We start from the raw sequence: 22,097 nt of genomic DNA on the forward strand, positions 1-22,097 counted from the left end.
TATTTGAGAGGTTTCCATTTTGAGTAAAGGACGAGAAAAAGAAGTGAAAGCCGACTACAACCGTTTGTTCTGCTAGCTGCTAGGAGTCTACTTAGGCAGTTTCTGAAAGTTGGCCAATCAGAACACAGTGGGCTCATTAGCCTTAAAGAGACAGGAGCTGAAATGGCCTGTTTCAGACAGAGGCTGAACTGAGGGGCTGCATGAAGGACCAGTATAAGACAAATAAGGAGGTTTTGAAATGTAAATGATGAAAAGATCATCCAGTAGAGGCCCAGAATAAAGATATAGTCCTGGAAATGTGCATGATACAGCCCCTTTAAACTCAGGTTTGACAATAAATGGATATTATATACATTCTATTGCACCTTGTGTATATTGCACTGTAGGGTTGTTGCCAAGGAATTGTTGTCTTCATTCACTTCCTTTCATTTTCCATCTCTCTTTTCATTATAACTGACTCTCTCTAAATCTGGACTGATATTTCTCTCTCTCCGTTTCCATCTGTCTCTTCTCCTGGCGTGTGTTTTGTAGTGGATGAAAAGCTCACACACACTCGTACACACCAGGATGACTGGGTTAAATACAATGGATGCTAAGCCTCTGCCTCGGTGTGTGGCAGATGGAAGGAGAGAGAGAGCGGGCGAGAGACATAGCGAAACAAATGCAGGTATTTTTCACGGATGATCTGAGAGGCCTTAATTTTGTCTGAGCACATAAAAGTCTGTGTTTGAATGAAAATATGCATTGTGTGTCCATGTTTACATCTGTATTCTTTAGTGCATTTGTTCATCTGAGTTTGTGTGTGTGTGTTTCATCCATACATACACCTGAAAATGTCCGTGTGAACATGTATGTCTACACGTATTAATATTTGTGTGTGTGCAAATGTGTATGTCTGGATTGTTTCAGCCATTGTTGACCAATCTGGGTTGATCGATGCACACATACGATTGATTTACTACATGATGAGCGAACATGACATAACATGTGGAGAGCAGGAAGAGGAAAGCTGTGAATGGAGTGGTAATGTGTGTGTGTGTGTGTGTGTGTGTGTGTGTGTGTGTATGTGTGTGTGTTTGAGTGTTAGTGAGTTGACAGATGTGACCGTGCAGTCTAATCATTATGTTGAATGTAAACATTACGCGGCCTGGCAGAGGGAAACGCCATAATCTTCAACAGAGATGATGAGTTAAGCGTGTGCTGTGTTTTTTAGCCCACTGGCCACATACCAAATGTCCAGCTGTCATGCACATTTTAAGTAAAGACTGAACCCCCAGAAACACTTGTAGCATAATGAATACTTTTTTAATTTTGTATTTGTTTGTATTCTTTGTTCAACAAGGAAATCTCTTGAGAAAGAGAGATCTGGCCAAAATGAAGGCATCAAATAGTCAAAACCATATTTTAGGACAGATTTGTAACTGGAGCAAAAAAAAAAAAAAAACCCTTAGAATTAGATAACAGCTATTCATCATCTCTGCCTTCATCTGAACAACTTCTACCATTAATCAAACCTCAAAAATAAAGGAGGAGGAGGAGAAGGTGCGAATGTAGAGAATGATCAGCACCAACTGCAGGGTCTGAAAAGTGTAGCAGCGAAGATGCCATGTTGACATCAGTGTAGAAAGCTGCTGATTTACAGCGCCAGGCTCAGTGTTAATCCATTTGCATTAAACAGGGCTTCTGGTCTTCAAATGGAGCTGTGGGTTAGAATCTTGCCGCTGACATGTTTATTTATTCGCTTATTTATTTATATCTTCATATTTCTCAGTCATAAATCTCACATGTTTCTCCTGAAGTAAACAGGTAGATATAAATATACAGAGAAAGCAAAGATACTGGGGAACATATTGTATGTACATGTAACAGAATAATCAAATCATAACCTGATTACTCAATACTCCTACCTGGAGTTGGATCTTCCATCGTATCCAACTAGCGAATAAGCCGATGTTCACCGAGGTTACTGTGTGAAATCACAAGACTTTAAAAAATGTAAACAATGAAATAAAACAGCGACAAGTGATACAGTACAAAATGCATAAAGGTTTCTGCACATGATAAAATAATGGGTCTGTGTTTTTTCACTCAAGGGATATCCTTCCTTTAACTGATGCTGAGGAATCTGGTCTCCAAATAGAGGCGTGGGTTCAAAGACCATTCCTGACAGCTGCTTCTCTTGACCCAGTTACAAATTTGACTGCAGTGGCTGCTTTTATGACAACCTTGGGTCCCCTTGCTTAACTTTGAGGAGCTTTTCGTATCCCTAAACTAATTTACTTACAGTGAATTTCTGTATATCATAAACATAACTTTTAAAATCATAATGGACACACCATTTACCCAAATTTGGCCCATCAGGAGCCACCTCTACCACCAAGTGACTTGAGTATGGCCTTGGTTTCTTAAAGATGACAGTCTTAAGACAGTCTTTGTACAAAAAGGTTTGATTAACAGGTTAAAAATTCCCCTCCTTGTCCCTCATTGAAAAATAGACCATCTAATCTCGTCCATTCTCAGTGTATTGGTACTGAAGTTTTCAAGTTTCCACATCACACTTATGTAAACTGCATACTGGTCCACAATTGGCTCCAAACTACATGTGATCTCACTAATCATGCTCATAGGTACATGCCTTAAAGTCAGATTTAAGGTGAACTCAGGGAAACTTCCACCCTTCAGCATATGACTGTGAAAGCAGCATTCTAGTGTCAAACACATACATCAGTCTACGCATGAAGGTCAAACATCCAAAAGAAGGAGCAAGAAGGAAAATAAATTTTAATGACTGGAGAGGGACTTTAAGTTTTGGAAATATGAAGCAATTATGGTCAACAAGAAATCATTTGCAACCAGCTCTCTATGTGTCCAGACTTAAAAGATTTAAAAGAATCACTTTTGTTAATCTGTGCAGGGAGCCTAATATACAGTCTTCAGGATATTTTTACATTTAGCTGTATTTTGCACATCTGTTATTTATGCATCATTTGCTATTTATCAACCTAGACATACCCTGGACATCTGTGTCTCCGCCAATGGCTGCTATGTCAGTGCTGCTACACTGGAAAAATTCTTTGTCTCTGAGGATGTTTGTGACGTGTTTGGGTTTAGTCTATCATCTGGCTTCTACCACACATTTAACACAGTCAGTGGAAGTATTTGATGCTCACTATTAAACAATATTGTGAAACCTGGCACAGATGCAAGGTTGTCTGACAGTCAGGATGGCCTAAGGCGCCAGACTCAGACCTTCCAGAAGTCCTGATGTCAATTTTTTTGGTGTGAAAATGAAGATGTAATCATCAGTGATACTATCTTCACCATGTACTGAATACAAATACAATATAGATCACACAACTCGAACCGCACAAGTCTCCAGATGAAGGCATGGGCTCAACTCCCACTCCCATGTCAGAAATGCCTGATTATGTTGCTGATGTGAGAAACATGCTGATAGACTACACAGGAAAAGAACAAGCAGTCCCTGATGGCCTAATGGTCTAAGTTACCAGTTTAGGATTAGTCTTTTCCAAATAATTGAATTTTTGTTCTCCCAATGGAGTTGAGTGTTCATATTTTTAGTCTTTTAGTGAAGACAATCCTTACAGTGTACTGAATAAAGATACATGTTTGGTAGATTTCTCTGGTAGACAAGACCAACTAAGCCTGACTGGTCAGGATGGCCGAGTGGTCTAAGGCGCCAGACTCAAGGTTAATCCTTCCTAAACAATGGGACTTCTGGTCTCCTAATGGAGGCGTGGGTTCAAATCCCACTCCTGGCACATTAAATGTCTTATTGAAAAGAAGATGTACTCTCCAATGCCGTCTTCACCAGGTGCTGAATACAATTACAATATACACTTGTCTCCTGGTCAAGGCAATTGTTCAAATCCCACTCTTATGTCAGAAATGCCTGATTATATTGCTGATGTACACTCTGTTCTTGAAAGAGAAACATTTTTGGTAGACTAAACAGAAAAAAGATAAGTGGTCAGGATGGCCTAAGGGTCTAAGTTACCAGTTTTAGGATTAGTCCTTCCCAAGCAATCAGACTTTTTGGTCTCCCAGTGGTGTTGAGTGTTCATATCCCCTTCAGAGAGGTTTTAGTGAATACAATCCTTACAGTGTAGTGAATAAAGATACATATTTGGGAGATTTCTTTGCTCACACTGTACTTAATACAAATACAAATTTGGTAGACAAGACTAACCAAGCGTGACTGGTCAGGATGGCCGAGTGGTCTAAGGCGCCAGACTCAAGGTCAATCCTTCCTAAACAATGGGACTTCTGGTCTCCGGATGGAGGCGTGGGTTCAAATCCCACTCCTGACATGTCAAATATTTTTCCTTGAAAGGAAGATGTACCCTTCAATGCTGCCTTCACCATGTACTGAATACAATTACAATATACACTAGTCTCCTGGTGAAGGCAATGGTTCAAATCCCACTCTTATGTCATAAATGCCTGATTATATTGTTGATGTATACTCTGTTCTTTAGAGAGAAACATTTTTGATAGACTAAACAGAAAAAAGTAAATAGTCAGGATGGCCGGTCTAAGGCGCCAGACTCAAGGTTAATCCTTCCTAAACGATGGGACTTCTGGTCTCCTAATGGAGGCGTGGGTTCAAATCCCACTCCTGACAGATGACATTCTTTTTGTAAATGTAAAGGTACTTTTCAAAGTGATCTTCAACATCTACTGAAAACAAGTACAATGTAGATTAGGTGACATTAACCGGAGAAGTCAGAATGCCGAGTGGCAGAGTAGTCTAATGGTCAGGTTATGCTCAATATTAAGTAATACGTATGATCTCCTCTCTAACCTCGTCCATTCAGGAATCAAATGTGTTTATAGTTGTTCTGAACGGCTATATAGGTCAGTCAGACTCAAGGTTAGTCTTTCCTGACGAATAGTACTTTTTGTTACCAAACAGAAGTGTAGGTTCAACTTCTGCTGCTCACACATCAGAAATAATTAGTAATTTTACCAAAGAGAAAACGCTGCATACTATCTCTTGTCCACATCAGAAAGAGAAAGAAGGTTGGTAGACTAAGCTCTAAAAGCAAAGCTGTCAGGATGGCCGAGTGGTCTAAGGCGCCAGACTCAAGGTTCATCCTTCCTGAACAACGGGACTTCTGGTCTCCGGATGGAGGCGTGGGTTCAAATCCCACTCCTGACAGTTCTATCTCTTTTAGTGAATAGAAGAGGTACCATTTAACGCAATATTCATTGTTTACTAAATACAAATACTATGTAGTCTGGGCGATGTCAACTGGAGAAGTAAGAATGGCCAAGTGGTCTAATGCTCAGGTTAAGCCCAAAAAGAAGTTTGCATGACCTCTTGTCCGACTTCGTCAGAAAACAAATGTGTTTATAGTTATTCTGAATGGCCCAACTTGAAGGAGGAGTGAAAAGCCCACCATTTTAAAGAGAGGGGAGATGTGATAATGTGTCCACAGTCTTTGAAAGAGAAAGAAGGCTGGTAGACTGGACTCTGAAAGCAAAGCTGTCAGGATGGCCGAGTGGTCTAAGGCGCCAGACTCAAGGTTTATCCTTCCTGAATAAAGGGAATTCTGGTCTCCTAATGGAGGCGTGGGTTCAAATCCCACTCCTGACAGTTAAGATGAACTTATACAGTTGGTATTTCAGTCCAAGAGCTAGATCTATCAGGATGGCTGATTGCTCTAAGGCACCAAACTCAAGGTAAATCCTTCTTTAATAGTTGGTCAGATTAAGGGTAAATCATTCTGTAATAATTGCATATCTGATTAGTTCACTTTCCTGACACATCCTATCATACTTCCTGTTTTTAGTGGCAAGAAGAGATAGTGTATCACAGTCAAGAAAAATTGAAAGTCTGCTGATGTCAAGTGTTTTTACAGTCAGGCAGAAGATTTCTGGCTTAATGAGCAAACACAAGAAAAGGGAAAATTTAGCAGTATTAGAATATTAATTAGAGAACAATATTAATTAGAGAACTGTAAAATGTTTTGAATGAAAGTCTTCTCCAGATAAATATAATGTTATTTTTGCATGCATTTTTATTCTTTCTGCATAAGATATAGTATAGTATTATCATGCAGACTGATCTTGCTGACAGACAACTCTCTCTCTCTCCTGTTTAGATCTAGAGGAGGAGGAATGCACTCATGTGTCCTAGTTTTCACAGAAAACACTTTTGGTTACTCTCAATGGAAATCAAGCAACAAGGTTGTGAGAATCATGTAGTTTTTAGGCTGACTTTTACAGCAGCACCCTACACGAGAAGAGTTGTTCTGCAGACAGCTTTTATTTCCCAGGTTGCTGAGAATAAGATAGTCAGGGAGGCGTGCCTGCTGATCCAAGGTCTGCAATTCTACTCATGGAGGCTTGAAAAATGCTGGCCGAAGGATAGAGAGTATGCCAGAATAAATAGAGCCAGTGGGGTGTTTCATAGTTGACGGTGCATGACAACCTAACTCCCAGTTATGGTCATTTTTAATGTTTTGTACTTGAATTGAAGGACACTCAACTGAATCACATTTGTGACACCAGCACACTCACAACTCAGTGCAGAGGCTCCACACCGTATGGTTATAGGGTATTTTGCTTCATCACAAAAAATGACTGATGTTTGCGATGTTACATAGGTCACTCGTGATGTGATGGATGAAATTTAGTGCATAAAATATTAATGTCCTGTGGGTAAAATAGCTTAGGATTCATGATTATTGATTCATTTTAGAGACAAAGTCACTGCAAATTTGGTGTTTATTGAATCTTCTATTACAAACATAATATTTTTCCTCCCAGTTCAATCATAACCCTCATCATCATTTCATACCAAACGGCAACTACCATGGCCTAAAGCTGAAGGTAGTGTGGAAGTACCTTAAAGTGCAATGCCATCAACGGATGCCAGATGCTGGCTCCAGGTGACTCCCATTCAAAAAGCGTCAAGTTCTCTCTAGAAATACTGAGTCAACCGGTCATTATGGTCTCAATCGCGAAATTCAGGCCTTCTAATAAGTGTGCTAGGGGTCACTTGCTCTCCTCGGCTCTGGGACTCACACCAATTCAGACTACTGTCGTAATATTTCGGTGTGTTTGATGTTACTTGATTACGATACTGCCTTGTTAGCAAAATTTAGCTTAAGTACCTAATGTTAGCCCAAGTGTGCAGTAATCTAGCGTTCGCTTCGGCCTTCGGAGTGGGTTTCCAGAGTGTGAAAGGCAACACCCGATACTCCTTATCTGGAAGGTCCTGGCTCCAAATGGAAAAGGTGGCACTGACCATAACAACTCTGAGCTTCAAACTGGCTCCAAATGGAATCAATGGGTGATCGCTACATCCATCTTTATAAACAATCTATTCAATTTCCTTCAAACCCATGTTCTCTTTTAGGCCTTAATTGCAACATCTTTTGAACTTTGGAAACAATTTTTCACTCAACTGTACTATTGGTAATGTTGAGTGTCAAGCAAGCTGAATTTGGTGAAAAGGTAGAACATAAAGTGATTAGAAAGAGGAGTTTGCTGTGGAAGTTGTTGAATTTGCAGATACCGTGAAGGAACAGAGAAGCTCTCCTTTCTCCTGTCTTTATCAGGAATTAGAATGGCCTCAGTGAGACAGCATATAAATGAGGACATTTGAAAACGCTGCACGTTTGCACCTCAGTTTGTCACCTGTGTGTGTGGGTGTGTGAAACACAGAGAGATATAATAACGTATATGAGGATGATGGTAATGATGATAGGAGGAGAGGGAGGATGGAGAGGGGTGCAGTAAGAGAGATGAGGAGCAGGAGAAGAAGAATGAGGAGGGAAAATGTGGCATGAGAAAGAAAAAAAGAGGAAAATGAGGTTCTGATGGAGGAAGTTATAGGAGGGAGAGGTGAATAAAGTGAAGAGAGGAGATGGAAGTATTAAAGGCAAGATGTTAATTAAGGATGGGAGCGAGGTAGACTGTGGAAAAGGGAGTATATAAAGGAGAACATAAATGAGGAGAAAAGAAAGGTGATGAGGAAGAGGATGAAAGGACGAGGAGAAAAGAAAATGGAGGAAGAAAGATGAAGATGTTGGGGGGAGGAGGAAGAGAAGGGAGAAGAAGAAGAGCAAAAAAGGAGTTAAGGAGAAGAAGGATAGAAGTTAAAAGGGAAACGAAATGATAGGAAAAGAAGTTGATGGATGAGAAGAAATAGATATGAGCAAAAGGCAGAGGGGAAAGGGAGGAAGATGAAGAGTGAGAGAAAGGAGGATGAGGGAAGAAAGAGGGAGAAATGAGGAGGAAGAAGAGACGGAGATGATGGAGTGGTGATACAGAGGAGAGGAGGGGAGTAGTGGTGAAAATCGAAGAGGAGAAAGGAGAATTGATACACACACACACACACAGTTTGTAGTGTACTTGTGAGGACCCACATTGCTATAATGTTCTCCTAATCCACCTAAACAGTGTTGCAGGATGATGTGTTTCCTTATTTGGACCTAAAGCTAAACTCTAACCTTAACTGGAAAAAACAAGTCCAAACCCTCTAATAACCCTTTGAAGAAATGAAATGTCGTCACTCATGAGGTTTAAAGCTCAAAATGGTCTTCACAAAGATATAAGGTCAAGAACAAAACGCTACATTCTGTCTACCTAATCTACCTCATCACATCCCCATTGACTCAGAGAGAGGCCATACACAGTGTCACACACACACACAAACATAAAACCCCCTTCTTTAAATTGTGGACACAAAAAGTGATGTCAGTACTACAGAATCAAATAAGGCATGAAGGGGGGGGATCCAAATATTCCCCGAAGCCATCAATAGCACAGGTGTAGTTATCGGCTTCACTGCTCAGTAGCGTCTGCCTACAGCTTGCTGAAACTAAAATCAAGACTAAAAGGGAGAAGGTTCGCTACTGTAGAACAAATCCAGGAATCACAGGAGACTCTGGACACATTGATAAAATATAACTACAAGAAATGTTTCCTAGGATGGAAGAAGCACATCTCAAGGAGAGTACTTTGAAGGGGATTAGAAACAGAAAGATTTATAATGACAGTTTTCTTTAACAATTCTGGCAGCTTTGAATTGGTTGACAAATATATTAAGACACTGACATTAATTGATCCTAATCTAAACAAGAGACAACTTTATGTAAAAGAACATGTACCCTGATTCAATGCATGGTCAAATATCAGACACTTACCTGAGATGTTCTTGTTCCGTATCAGTAATTTCTTTGTGTACATTATGTCGAGTTGTGTTTGTGGTATCCTTCACATAGACCTCTGGTGAACTTTGACACCCAAATTAGTACTGATGACCAATAGCAAACCGTCTCGGCAGACTTTTGAAGGAACCAGGAGAACAAAAGGGTCTAAAAAAGAGGAAGCTATCATATTAATTTTGTCTCACCCTCCAATTATAAATGACTGCTCCACTGGAGTATAAACTGCATCACGAAAGTAATGTTGCATGTTTTACTTACTGCTAGTCACTTCATCACCAATGCACAAATGAGTTTCCGGTGTGAATCAGCACTAAGGAGGTGTGATGTGATACTGACTTGTGGTGATATCAGTGCATGGACAGGAAGTCATGTGATCAGAGAACACACATAACCCACTGACAGCAAACATTTCAATCCACAAGAAAATAACATGAAAAGTTTGAACTAAGCTTAGTCGGTTGCTACAACGTAGTGTGTGAGTTTTATCGATCGCCTGCTTTGACACAGCTGGAGTTGAACATGACCCCCACCCTCCCCTGCTGATCAATGAACACATGACCCGTCTATAAAATAGGCCACGGCACTGATTGATAACTACAAACAAGACATGGCTTTCAATACACATCAATAGAGGATGTTGTCTGTCTGCACCGCTGTGTGTAATGTCACTAGACAGTTTTATGAGATATTAACGTATGAGGCTGATATTGGCCTTTTATTAAAGCTTGATTGATCAGATTTCCGTTGCAGAACTCATCAATAAGACACTGATTGTTTATGGGAGGCTCTTAACTTGTATAAATACTAATACAACATGAGATTCAACATACTGTATGTAAACATAAGGACAATCTATTATGCAGGATTATGGTGGACTGTTTTAGTGTCCCATGATGCTTTCTGGATCAGTAGTTATTTATGACAAGTATTAAATCACAGGATAAACATTAGTAAATGTTACTTTTTTTTATTAGTGTATGTTTCTCTTGGTAGTTATAAGATACAGATGGGTGACAAATTGAAGGAAAAACCTCAATAAATGAGTGAAGAAACATAACGAATGCAGATGCTTCCACACAGCTGCACTGCATGGTACAATTAAGCAATTAACACTCACGCTCTGTGGCATGTATGAAAACGCTGAGCAGTCCCAGTTGATTCTGATTTTGTATGAGAATGTATTTCGCCGGGAGCTTCAGTCACAAAGGCTGCTCAACTGGCTGGTGTTTCAATAGGAACAGTGACTAACGTGACATCTGCGTTTAAATCTGCGGGAGATACATCAGTAAATAGGGTCAGAGATCATGGTCGACGACACACGTTCGATGACCGTGATGCTTGTGCGTCAGTGCGCTATGTGAGTAAAAACAGAAGAACAACACGTCCTCAGGTGACTGAGAATGTCAATGCAGGACGTGATCAGACTGTGTCAGCAAGAACGGTCCGTCGACAATTACATAGAGAGGGATATTATAGTAGGGTTGCAGTGCAAAAACCCCTCATTACAAAGATGAATGCACATTTGAGAGTTCAGTGGTGCAAAAACAATAGGCACTGGTCTACAGAAATGTGGAAAATAGTGATATGGTCAGATGAGTCATCCTTCACCATATTCTCGACAAGGGGGCGAGTGCATGTGTGGCGTACACCGAGAGACCCTGAATGCTTGACCCCTACTGTGAGGGGATCTGGTGGCTCTGTTATGCTGTGAGGGGCATTTTGCTGGCATTGTTTGGTTCCACTTGTCCCTTTAGAGGGAAGGGTCACTGCAAATCAATACAAAGTTGTTCTGAGTGATCACCTTTATCCTACGATGAAACATCTCTATCTTGATGGGAATGATCTCTTCCAGGATGACAATGCCCCAAACCATAGGGTACGAGGGGTCACTGATTGGTTTGATGAGTATGAAAATGATGTGAATAATATGCTATGACCAGATCTCAACCCAACTGAACACCTATGGGAGGTTTTGGGCCGATGTGTTGGACAGCGCTCTCCACCACCATCGAAACACCAAATGAGGGGATATCCTTTGGAAGAATGGTGTTCATCCCTGCAGAGGAGTACAAGAGACTTGTAGAATCAATGCCAAGGTACGTTGAAGCTGTTCTGGTGGCATGTGGTGGCCCAACACCTTCCTGAGACACTTTATGTTGGTTTTTCCATCAATTTGTCACCCTTCTGTATTTCATAAACTCACAACAGTATTCTGTAAAACATTTTACCCCTTCCAGGTCGTAGCTGGTTTATTTTAACAGTTCATTTTAACTGTTAACTGTTCTAACTGAGAGATTTGGCCCTTCTCATGAAAAATGACTGGGATAGCACGATGACACTCTGCTTGACACTTTCTGTGTCTTTTCGAGATGCAAAATACCTTCTGTCTCTGCAATTTTCTCCTGATTGACCATCACTGATTGTGTGATTGTCTGCCTATCTGAGTCTCCTTTTTTCACCTTAATTTTGCATCTGAAGAGCCTTTTTTAAAATCTTTTTCTTTTCAGTGTGTGTGTATTTTCTTTGGTGATATAGGACCAGATCAACAGGGAAAGCACAACCAGATGTTTGTGTGGTCACAAAACCTTCTTAGTCGTTCACAACTGAACTTTTAATGGCCAAAACTGTCCTACTGATGTGATTGTCTTACTTGAAAACAAACTTGTTGTGAGATATGAACGTCTACTACAACCAATTTCATAGATGTATTCAGAGACTCTAATGCATTTGTTTGATTGATTGATTGATTGATTGACTTGGTCGACTCTTTTCTCTACATGAAGCTTAACACAAAATGCATGACTTCACCCAACATAAGCCTCCATGTCAACAGTGTTTTTGTGTAACTGTTCACGTGTTACACTGGTGAAGAATGTGGAGCTACAGGCTGTGTGAACGCAGAAAAGCTGTATACACGTTAACTGTCATGTCAGCACATGTAGGTACCACCCCAGGCTTTGTGTGTCTGTATGGGTGTATTTATCCTACACATGCAGGATACCGTATATTATTCGTCATGTATGAATGTGTGGCGCCTCGGGCAACGTGAGCTCATCCTCGGCCCGGGATTCACCTCTTATTAACCAATCAGAGGAGAGGATACGTGATAATAAGTTGGGCAATTTTTCACAATAGTTTCTCTCAGAATGCTTTACTGACGACACATATCGCTGAAAAGAAGATTTTATGAGAGAGGAACAACGCGTGTGAATAACTCAGGGCTCTCTGTAGCTGAAGTATGGCAATTATGGGCTGCGGGGAAGTAAACATGAGGAGAGGAGTGGCTGGTGAGGTGGGACTGAAGTGAAGGTCAGACCAGTGTTTCTCCTTTTAATGCTGCCTCCGAGCGCTACAGAAAGCAGTTATTTATGGCTTTTGTGGTTAAAAATATGTTACTGTCAGTTCTAAAAAACTGATTTGGTATTTTCTCATCCTGGCTGCTTACCAGCTATTAGCCGAAGAATGAGGGTTCCCTCTTTTGTGAGCCTTTCATATTGTGATGGAAATAGTACAGATGTATGTATTTGTGATTTAGAAGGAGAAAAAACATTTATTTTATTTAACAGATGGACACCGTAGCACAATATATATCTGTGAATAAACCATAAATAAATAAAAACAAATTCATAAATATATACAAGGTTTCACAGACATCGGATTTCATTACTGTCTGACCACTCAAGTAAAAGGCAGGTTGTGCCTATAACCTTAACATTTTTCCATACTGGTGTCAGCTCCTCACTGCATCATTGCAATCCAATTACCATTGCAAATTGTAATTTTTTTCTGGTTTTGTGATCCATTCTGCAGGGCTGTTCATGTGCACTTGTTCACCGGTTATATTTACAACAACACTTGAAGGCAGCAGCACAGTCGTATGCTGCAAATATTTGTTAAAGGCAATGTCAGTTGTAGGTTTTGCATTTCAATGCGTTGCCTCAGCCTTGAGCTACATTATTGTTTGTATGAGAGAGGAATGTACACACTGCTGTGTCTTTACAACACATGTTGGTTAATGTACTGAAATTTATAGCATGTCACCACAAACACACACACATGCATACCTCCTTTACACACAAGAGGACAATTATTTAAATGGACACTTTCATCATAAAACTGTGCCATGAGCTGCATAATTAACCCAAACTGATGAATCAAGGAAACTTTAACCTGATTTAACCTAATTTTGACTAATTAAACTAATACCACAGACATGATCAAATCTATCTAATGTATTAGGGCATAATTTTAAAGATATAGCCCAGTCTTGTGTCCTGTTCTTAAACATGAATATAAACAGGATGATGTGGTAGGGCGAGAGAAGCGACAACGACAGGAGAGAGGAAGAAGTTTTGCAGGTATTTGGTCATAAACCAAATCATTGGACACATTCAAATTTTTGAATTGACGATGGCACTAGATGGAAATTCAGGAAACCACCAAAACGATTACAGTTCATCCTGAGTGGAACATAAATATCTGTACCAAAATTTATGGCGATCCACCCAATATTTGAGAAATTTCACCCAAAACCACAAATGTGAGCCTCATGGTGGCTCGAGGATCCATCATCTGGGAACAATGAATGCCTGTGCTAAATTTTGTGCCAACACATTCAAAAGATGTTGAGATATTTCACTGGTAAAGTGGGAAATTTGACATGTCAGTGGCACTAAATGCGAAGCTTTGGGATCACCAAAGTCAGCAGGATTAATCATCTGGGTACCACGAACGTATCGTAGCGGCGTCCAGTCACAGACAGAAAGGGCCAAGAGTTCTCAAGATTTCAGTCTAACAAAGCAGCAACTGTTCAACCTGCAAAAGAGGGAGAAACTAATCAGTTAGAAGAGCTGCTGAAGTGTTTGGTTGGTGAAATGAAAACCTGTTTGCAATCCGTGGACTCTAATGGAATACACCCTGCCGCATATTTCGTTTTTCGGTGTGTTTTTTGTAGCAGGTGTCCGTGCGTGACGCGTCATCCGTCAGCATCGGCAACCCGCAGAGCTCCCTCGACATTTTAAATCACTGCAGCTGTAAAGAGTGTGAACACAGACAGGCAGACGACAGACACGCTGATATAAATACCAAACACCACAGGATGGGTTATTAATACAGCAACGGTCTTCGATAGGTCACTATGTGAGGACATACCCAATAAAATCTATTTACAGTGTGTGTTCACATCCAAACCTTCCATAAGCATTTTAGGCTGTGATGTAGCACCACCTTGAAACAGAGAGCCTGGCTTTGACTCAAGATCACCTCATAAATTATATCATAAATCGTATCACAGATATACAAGAGGCTACATGAGAACCCTGCAAGCTGCTGCCAACAGGCGATACATACATCCAGCCTGGCAAATACAACTGTGTCTTCAGGTAGATGTTAAACAGATATCTCATAGTGAATACAGCAGTTATAGTAAGTATGTAGAGTATTTTTATCAAATGGTATTTTTTTCCTTTCACGTGTAGTAAAATCCAGGGAATCTTAAAGGATAGGTTCACAATTTCTCAAGTCTGTCTTAGAATAAACATCACGTCCCCGTATAAACATTGTTTTGTCTCACTGTAATCATTCCTTCTGTTCACGCTGGCCGTTAAAAGATCCATTCTCAACGTGCTTTCAGTGTAAGTGATCGGGGACTAAATCCACAGCTCTTGTTTTGTGCAAAAATGTATTCAGAAGTTTATCTGAAGTTAATATGAAGCTTCAGCCGTTCAAATTGGTAAAATCAATTGAATATTTTCCAGAGTTAGAGTCTTTTTAGTACAAATTCCCCTCCTTTTGTTACTATTCCTCCACTGCATCTCAACAGGGGAACACACAGCATTGAGAATTTGAGGTATTAAATTATAATGTTGTCATATGATTATTATTTTTTTTTTTTTTTGGAGATTATGATAGAGTCCTTTTGTGACATTGAGAAAATTTCAGCCATTTTTTTTTTTTCACAAAACGTTTCCATCATGATCATTAATTGATGATTGTTTTGTTGATTATCACACCAGGGGAAACACAGCTGGTTGTGTCAAGCTCATTAAAATAATTATGTGAGATTACAAAAAAATAAATAAATAAAATAATGATTTATTAAATATTTGCTGATTTAATATGATAGAAATTATTCATGCTGCAGTGAGCAAAGAATGAGGTAATGGGTGACAAGGCTGTTTCACTTCAGGAGAAAATACATACAAAAACATTAATATATACCATGAAACATGTTAATAAATTGCTAAATAATGCATTGCTCTGCTGTGGTCGAAGCATACGTAGCTGCAATCGAATCCACCAGTATGTGAGTGGACACAAATGGGATCGCTTCTTCCACTGTGTTAAGTAGTGCAAAGGTCAAGGTCAGTCTGCTGTCAGATCCCGGGCGAGCGAGCCAAAGACTGAGTGAGTGAAGAAGCGAGTGAGCGAGCGAGTGAGTAAGCAAATGAGTGAACAAGCAAAAGCAAACGACGCACAGAATGAATTAATGCCCGCGTCTCTCTCGGATTCACTCCACACACAGTATTTTTCCTGCAGCCTTTCACCAGATTGGCCAACCAAGTAATGAAATTCCCTGGTTACATGTCAATGATCCCTGCTGCCTTGAATTAAATACCGCCATAAATCAGAGCGCTCTTGATTCAGTGATGTCCTCGGCAAAATTCCTTTAAGGACGAGAAATGTAAATTGATTCATTTTGAGGACCCCATCTTTAAATATAACACGGGAGGGGGGGTGGGGGGGGGGGGAAACAGGGGTAGGTGGAGTCTGTGAGCTAATGTTGGTTTTTGCATCAATACTGTTTGAAATGGAAGTCAACAACAGCACATCATCAAAAGAGGAAACTGCCCCTCTGCTCGCTATCCGTCTTCAAATTTGGATATCTGTCTAAACTGCCCCAAAATTTGCATGTCTCGATCCTATTTGCATTTCTGACTTTCCTCAGAAAGTCGTTCACATCAGTTACAGTTTATCTTTTCATAACTAACCCTTAATTATGGTGACAAAACGGGATTGTGATTTTAGAATCAATGATTTACCACTGTTCCCTATAGTTTATTAGCTCTTAATGGAAATATTTAATTCTATAAGTGGTACACTGGTGAATACATCACATATTTTATTGGTCTATTTCACAGTAAAATGTATTTCACTGGCTCAGCTGTGAAGCTGCTTTGCTGGTTCAGCAGCAGCTCGGCTGACTGTCTTAAGTGCATCTGGCTAGCTGACTCTGGCTTTCTGACAGACTGCCTCTCTGTCTGTCTGTCTATTTAAAGATTAAAAGTACCTCACATCTTCAATTTACACAGCAATAACAGAGTAGCAAAAAGACAATGGGATGATATTTTATTATTCGAGTAAAAGTTCTGCTTTTAAAATGTAACTGTGAAGTAAAAGTAACATCAAAGTTAAAAAGTACTGGACTTAATGTCAAAGTAAAGTGTTTGATTCTTGACAGCAGTTCTTGCTAAGTTAAATTTTAAAAGAGCCAGGCTAGCTGCTTCCAGTCTTTATGCTAAGCTAGGCTAATCATCTTCTAGCTCTTGCTCTGTATTAACACACAGATGTGAGAGTGGCGTTCATCTTCTCATCTAACTCTAGGAAAGAAAGTGAGTTAACTGCTGGGCAAAGCATCATATTTTATGAGCTTGTTAGATATCTCGACTGTGAAATTTTACTCTGCAAATAACTACAGTATTAACTGCAGCTGTCACTTAATGTAAACGTAGTTGAGTAAACAGCACACTATCCCTCTATCCTCTGTCACCCTCCATCACATCCAGTGTGACGGTTCGCCTATATGTTGGCTTGACTGCAGCATGAACATACAAGTCCTCCAAATTAAATATGTCATTGGTCCGTACACTTCACAATGACACAAAGAAGTGTGAAGTGTCTCCCAAAACTGTTACAAATCACTGCTGAAAATAATGTTTTATTATGTGACAGCGCTATGGTAAAGGTTTGGCTAGGTTCAGTTATGTAAACAACTTAGTGCGGTTTAGAGAATGATCTTTATTTGGGTTAAAATTAATAGTAGAAATATGGAGCAATGTTTTTATGAGTGGGTCCCCATTTTATTTGTATTGTGCATGTACATAAGGACACACATAGTTGGCTGCAATAATGTGCCTACAAACGTAGCAATGTGCTAATAATAAAGGCAGGGAAGAAGAAGACAGCTACACAAAAACCATTAACAATGCACAATGTCTACTCTTTATAAGATTTAAAAGATCTTTTCAAAGGTTTTATGAGGAAATAAATTAATTCAACTTGTTTGTAGCTCTTAAAGATGCACACAATACGTTTTGTTGTGTTCATCAGTGAGTGATCATCACAGTCAGAACATGCTAGAGCAGTGATGGTTATGGTGGAGTGAAGTGTATGTGCAGAGTGCTACAGTTAGAGAAAATGAAAAAGGAAAAAGCCATGCAGGGCACAGTACAAAAAGAAGAAGAAAAAAAGAAAATGACAGACAAGCCAAGAAGAAAGGTTTGCAAATTTAATGATTCACTTTGCATTTTGTCAATTTTAGCGAATAGATCAATCATACTAGCATCATGTAATCTTGCTAATTAGCTAAAGTTTGCTAGCCAGTGCTGGGGGCTGACGTTAGCTAACAACATAAACATTGTTGCCATTTAGTCAAAACTGTCATCAGGCTATTTGGAGCAAAACATATAAAGCAAAAGTTCAGCTACACAGTAATTTGCGTCATTTTCTTGTGTCATGAAATTTAAATTTGAGTAAACCATTGGACTAGTTTTGGTGTAGTAAAGCGAGCTATAGCCAGTGAGTGTGGTATAAGGTTAGGGGCGCTAGGGCACTGAATGTGCTAGGTCCAGCCCTGAGTCTTGGTCCACTCAGTCCTAAAGTTTGGCCGGTAGAAACTAGATATATGTCTGCAGTGTGAACTCAATGTCAGGCTGCGTGGCTTTCTGGCTGACTGCCTTTTTGACTGACTGGTTGGCTGGCTGCCTGTCTAGATTAGTATGTAGCCTACCGATGTGTTGCTGTCCAGGGTAGTTATATTTGGAACATCCTTCTAACATGACTGGATTCCTTGCAGTCACTGACTGACTGTTTGATCTGGATCTTCCTGAGATGAGTCAAAATACAGTAAGTGGAAATGTGCATTTTTTTTCTTTTTGAAGTGGTTTATTTTGACAGTTTGTGCTGTGACCCTTGTATGCCCAGAAAATCCCATAATGACATGTTCACTGCATGCAAAACTCAACTGCTTGTAGTGGCCTAAGGAAGGCGATGTTGGTCAGCCAGCATGCTAATCCACAATTATGTTCAGACTGACATGAAATTAGCTATGGACGTAGCTGTGGCGAGGAGGATTGCTGAGAGTGCTGCAGCATCCTTGCCTCCATGTGGCTGAGATATCATTGTATTGTTGCAAGATTTGTTTTTCCTGTCATTAAAAATTTAAATAAAACTATCAGGAGGTTCACCAGATTTACAGATGGTTTCCCACATTTTGTAAAGTGTCCTATTGGTTGTTTTTTTTTGTATTGATCTGTTGTGACCAGGATGTTTGAACCTGATTGAGACAGCTTCTCCAGCATGAACAAAATACAAAAACTCAAATGCAGTTTTCATCCAACAGTGGTCTCAGTGCTATGACAGTGTAGTGCAAGTGTAGGGGATTACCCCCTTCTGAAAACATGTTCCCACTGCCATAGCTGAGAATATCCATGTTCCCAGAGTATAAATCATAATGTTTTTGGTAACCCCCAAACTTTCCTCTAACCATCTGGCCAAAATCTACACAATAACACAATTTATTGGCCTTAGTGCCATGACATTTTCCCTGGACATTCATGATCCTCAGACGATGAACTCTTGTGAGCTAGCAACCCACTTTTATTATGATCAGCCTTCCATATAAGATAAAGTATCTAAGATACATAGAGAAGAAAATTTCCTATGCAAATTACAGTATATGATGGATATTCATGTATTTGTGTGGACATAAATGCTAGTACCGAAAAATGCAAAAATGTCAAAACACTTTAACCTAATAAGATTAAAAGCTTCTATCACTATTCACCTCCACTGCGAAGATGCAACCACTGGTATGTCCAATTATCCCTGAAGTCATCTGAGTTCAGTGTGACCGTTACATGAAACATGTCGGCTGAGTTCAGGAGCTCACAGAGTTATTTTTTGATGAGCAGATATAAAGCACGGAGGTAAGATGAGGACATAACCTGAAATAATACTGGAACGTCCACTTAGATGAAATACCGTCCATGCTTCGAAGACCGCCTGGCACATACTAGCCCCGCTAAGCAATGGCCTGACCTTAATGCACAGCCTTGTTCTTGGATGGGTGACCGCACCCTGAGGACTAAACGTTATTGAAATGTCAACTTGGATGGTCGGGATGCTGCTAAGACACATAGCATCTCGGTTTACAGCCCTGAGACCTGGAATTGTTTTTAGTAGTTGTGGTGGTCCGCTGCAGCTCGGTGTGATATACCGAGGCACTAACGCTGCCTGGGTTTCTGCAGCTTATACCCTGTTTGTCATCTTGAGTGGAGTTTCCTTTTGGGTTGAGGCATTAGTTTTGTAAGTTCCCGCGGCACTTCCTTGTCTCTCAGGCACATTTTGTGTTTCTTCTCCTTCTCTTTTAGTTTTAACTGTTCGTATACAGAGAAAACTTAATATAAAAAGAGAAGAGAGAGAGAGAGTTGTTTGTGGCTGGCAGATGTTTTCCCAAAGGAGTTAGTATTTTTAAAAGGGGACAACTTAGTTTAGAGATTACACTACAGAAGTGAACTCCTCCTCTTGCTCTGTTTGGCTGTCGTACAAAATTTGAAAAACGTTCTTTCTGCCTTCCTCCCATACTCTTTGATTCCACATCCCAGCTCTCCTCTCTGATCCTTAATCCTCCTTAGGAATATATTATTGCACTTATCAATAAGCTTGTCTCACCTCTGACTGCTGACCCCCTGATGGTTATGGTTTTCCTTGATAGTGATGATTTAGAAGTTGAAGGTTATTCTGGTAGTCTCTCTGGATCAGAGAGCTGGCTAGGGGCCTAATATAAAATGTAGTACTGTAACATAAGGAGAGGACATTACTCGAACGCCAACTTGCTTGGGAACTTAGTTTGTTGGCATTAATGTTGGATTCTTCTTCTGAGGTCGGGTTTTTGGGAGACCAGAGCTAATTGCCTTGGTCTCCCAAAAACCTTTGGGGGCCCCCAGTGGTGGAAGGTAACTACTGTAAGTACATTAACTTTCGGTATGTAAGTAAACTGTACAGTACAGTATGATGTACTGTGGTACAATTTTGAGGTACTTTACTTGAGTATTTCCATTTTATGATACTACTATTCCACCACAATTCAGAGGGAAATGTTGTTCTTTTTACACCACTGTGTTTATTTGACAGCTTTAGTTTCCCAACCTTATTGGCTTGTGACCACTGACACAAAAACAGTGTGTCCTTGTCAGGTTTTAGATGTCTATGAGCTTTTAGCAGCTCTACAAAAGAGCCATTTCCCATGGTTTCAAATAAATAACTGTTTGAGGACAAGTCGTTCCAAAGCCAAAGTATTTTTCCTGACTTATCAAGGTGGCCCTCGCATTTTGACCAAATCTTGAGGTGCTGTCTTGTTGATGGGCCTCGTGTCAAATGTAGTTGTTTGCCTTTATCTTTTAGTATTACACTCACACTTGTGCACATTTCTTTTCTTTTTCTGGTGCATATTCATAAATAAATGTGTGTTTTAGCAGATGAGCACTAGTTGGTTTCTGGGACTGTGGGCAAAACACAATCTAAACCTGTTATGTACACTATACTTGACTGTACTTGGCAAGTGCCCCGAGGCCCAGAGAACTGAGGGGGGGTAGTGATTCAAAACTTATTTTTGCTCCAGGGTTAATCGCCCCAATGGGTTAATCCGGCCATGGTATTAACTTGTCTAAATATCACATTCTAGTCAAATTATTTTAAAAACAATGTACATTCCACTTCATTTGTTACTGTAAGCATCACACAAAAGCACATCTTAGACTAGAAATAACTTGTCAATGGACATTAACATTGATTATTCATGTAACTGTTTTGAAGGCACGCTAGAAAAGTGATATAGCAGGTTGTGTAATGATTGAGAAAAACAAGAGACAGCCGGTTTTGTAATCAACATGAGTGATGAGTAATACATTTGATTTTTGTGCCGTTAGGTCTTGAGGTGAGGTTTTTGTTGGATGTACAGTATGTGCTGTGGTTACACAACAACATAGAAATAAGAAAAAAACCACAATCACCTACATTTCTCTCTATATGATTGTTGATAGTTGGTGCAAAGTTTCGACCAAAACATTTTCTGCCATTAAACTCAATTTAAGCTGCTACCTGAAGATGATGTCACATTTGTCTCCAAAAGACCAGAAAACTTAATGGAGCCAGAAGTGCCAGGTACATCCGATGGCTGTTTTACAGCAGTATTAAAGTTTTTAAAGGATGGACTTTTTTCTGTATTGCACATTTATATTTGATGAGGAGATCAAGGTGTGGTGGTTTATGATATTTTATGCACCGGTCTTCAATAGGCTTGACTGAATCTGTGGTTTAATGAGCAGTTATTTTATGTATCTGTTGATTGCATTAAACAATGTGACGAGTACATGCAAATTTGAAACCTGCATGGATGCTTTTACATTGAGACTGCTGACCTGATATTCAATATATTTAATATCTGATTAACAGGATGAAGATGAAGGGGAGGGTCTTCATCTCTGTTTGCTGCAGTCTAATGACACAGACACAGAAATATCTAATAAAAACCCAAAAATTCCTTTTTTCTCTCTTGTTCTTTTATAAACACTTTCTTTGTAATATTGCACTTTTACATTTATCCATTATTGATAA

The 22,097-nt window shown here is 39.8% G+C and overlaps 1 protein-coding gene and 4 non-coding genes across 5 annotated transcripts in view; all 5 read left to right on the top strand.

The window, feature by feature from the left end:
* The first annotated feature begins 3,673 nt into the window (after positions 1 to 3,673).
* Positions 3,674 to 3,782, top strand: trnal-caa (transfer RNA leucine (anticodon CAA)). Its single transcript has 2 exons — positions 3,674 to 3,711; positions 3,737 to 3,782. It is a non-coding gene; the product is annotated as a tRNA-Leu (tRNA).
* Positions 3,783 to 4,222: 440 nt separating this feature from the next.
* On the top strand, positions 4,223 to 4,331 carry trnal-caa (transfer RNA leucine (anticodon CAA)). Its single transcript has 2 exons — positions 4,223 to 4,260; positions 4,286 to 4,331. It is a non-coding gene; the product is annotated as a tRNA-Leu (tRNA).
* Positions 4,332 to 5,073: 742 nt separating this feature from the next.
* trnal-caa (transfer RNA leucine (anticodon CAA)) lies at positions 5,074 to 5,182 on the top strand. Its single transcript has 2 exons — positions 5,074 to 5,111; positions 5,137 to 5,182. It is a non-coding gene; the product is annotated as a tRNA-Leu (tRNA).
* A 329-nt stretch (positions 5,183 to 5,511) lies between these two features.
* Positions 5,512 to 5,620, top strand: trnal-caa (transfer RNA leucine (anticodon CAA)). The gene is made up of 2 exons: positions 5,512 to 5,549; positions 5,575 to 5,620. It is a non-coding gene; the product is annotated as a tRNA-Leu (tRNA).
* A 12,563-nt stretch (positions 5,621 to 18,183) lies between these two features.
* ppargc1b (peroxisome proliferator-activated receptor gamma, coactivator 1 beta) overlaps positions 18,184 to 22,097 on the top strand; it is a 109,891-nt gene continuing 105,977 nt past the window's right edge. Inside the window, exon 1 of the mRNA XM_067600014.1 lies at positions 18,184 to 18,326. The gene's annotated coding sequence lies outside the window, so the exon portion shown is untranslated. The remainder of the gene's footprint in view (positions 18,327 to 22,097) is intronic.

This window comes from Thunnus thynnus, chromosome 9, assembly GCF_963924715.1.
Source record: "Thunnus thynnus chromosome 9, fThuThy2.1, whole genome shotgun sequence".
Classification (NCBI taxonomy): Eukaryota; Metazoa; Chordata; class Actinopteri; order Scombriformes; family Scombridae; genus Thunnus; species Thunnus thynnus.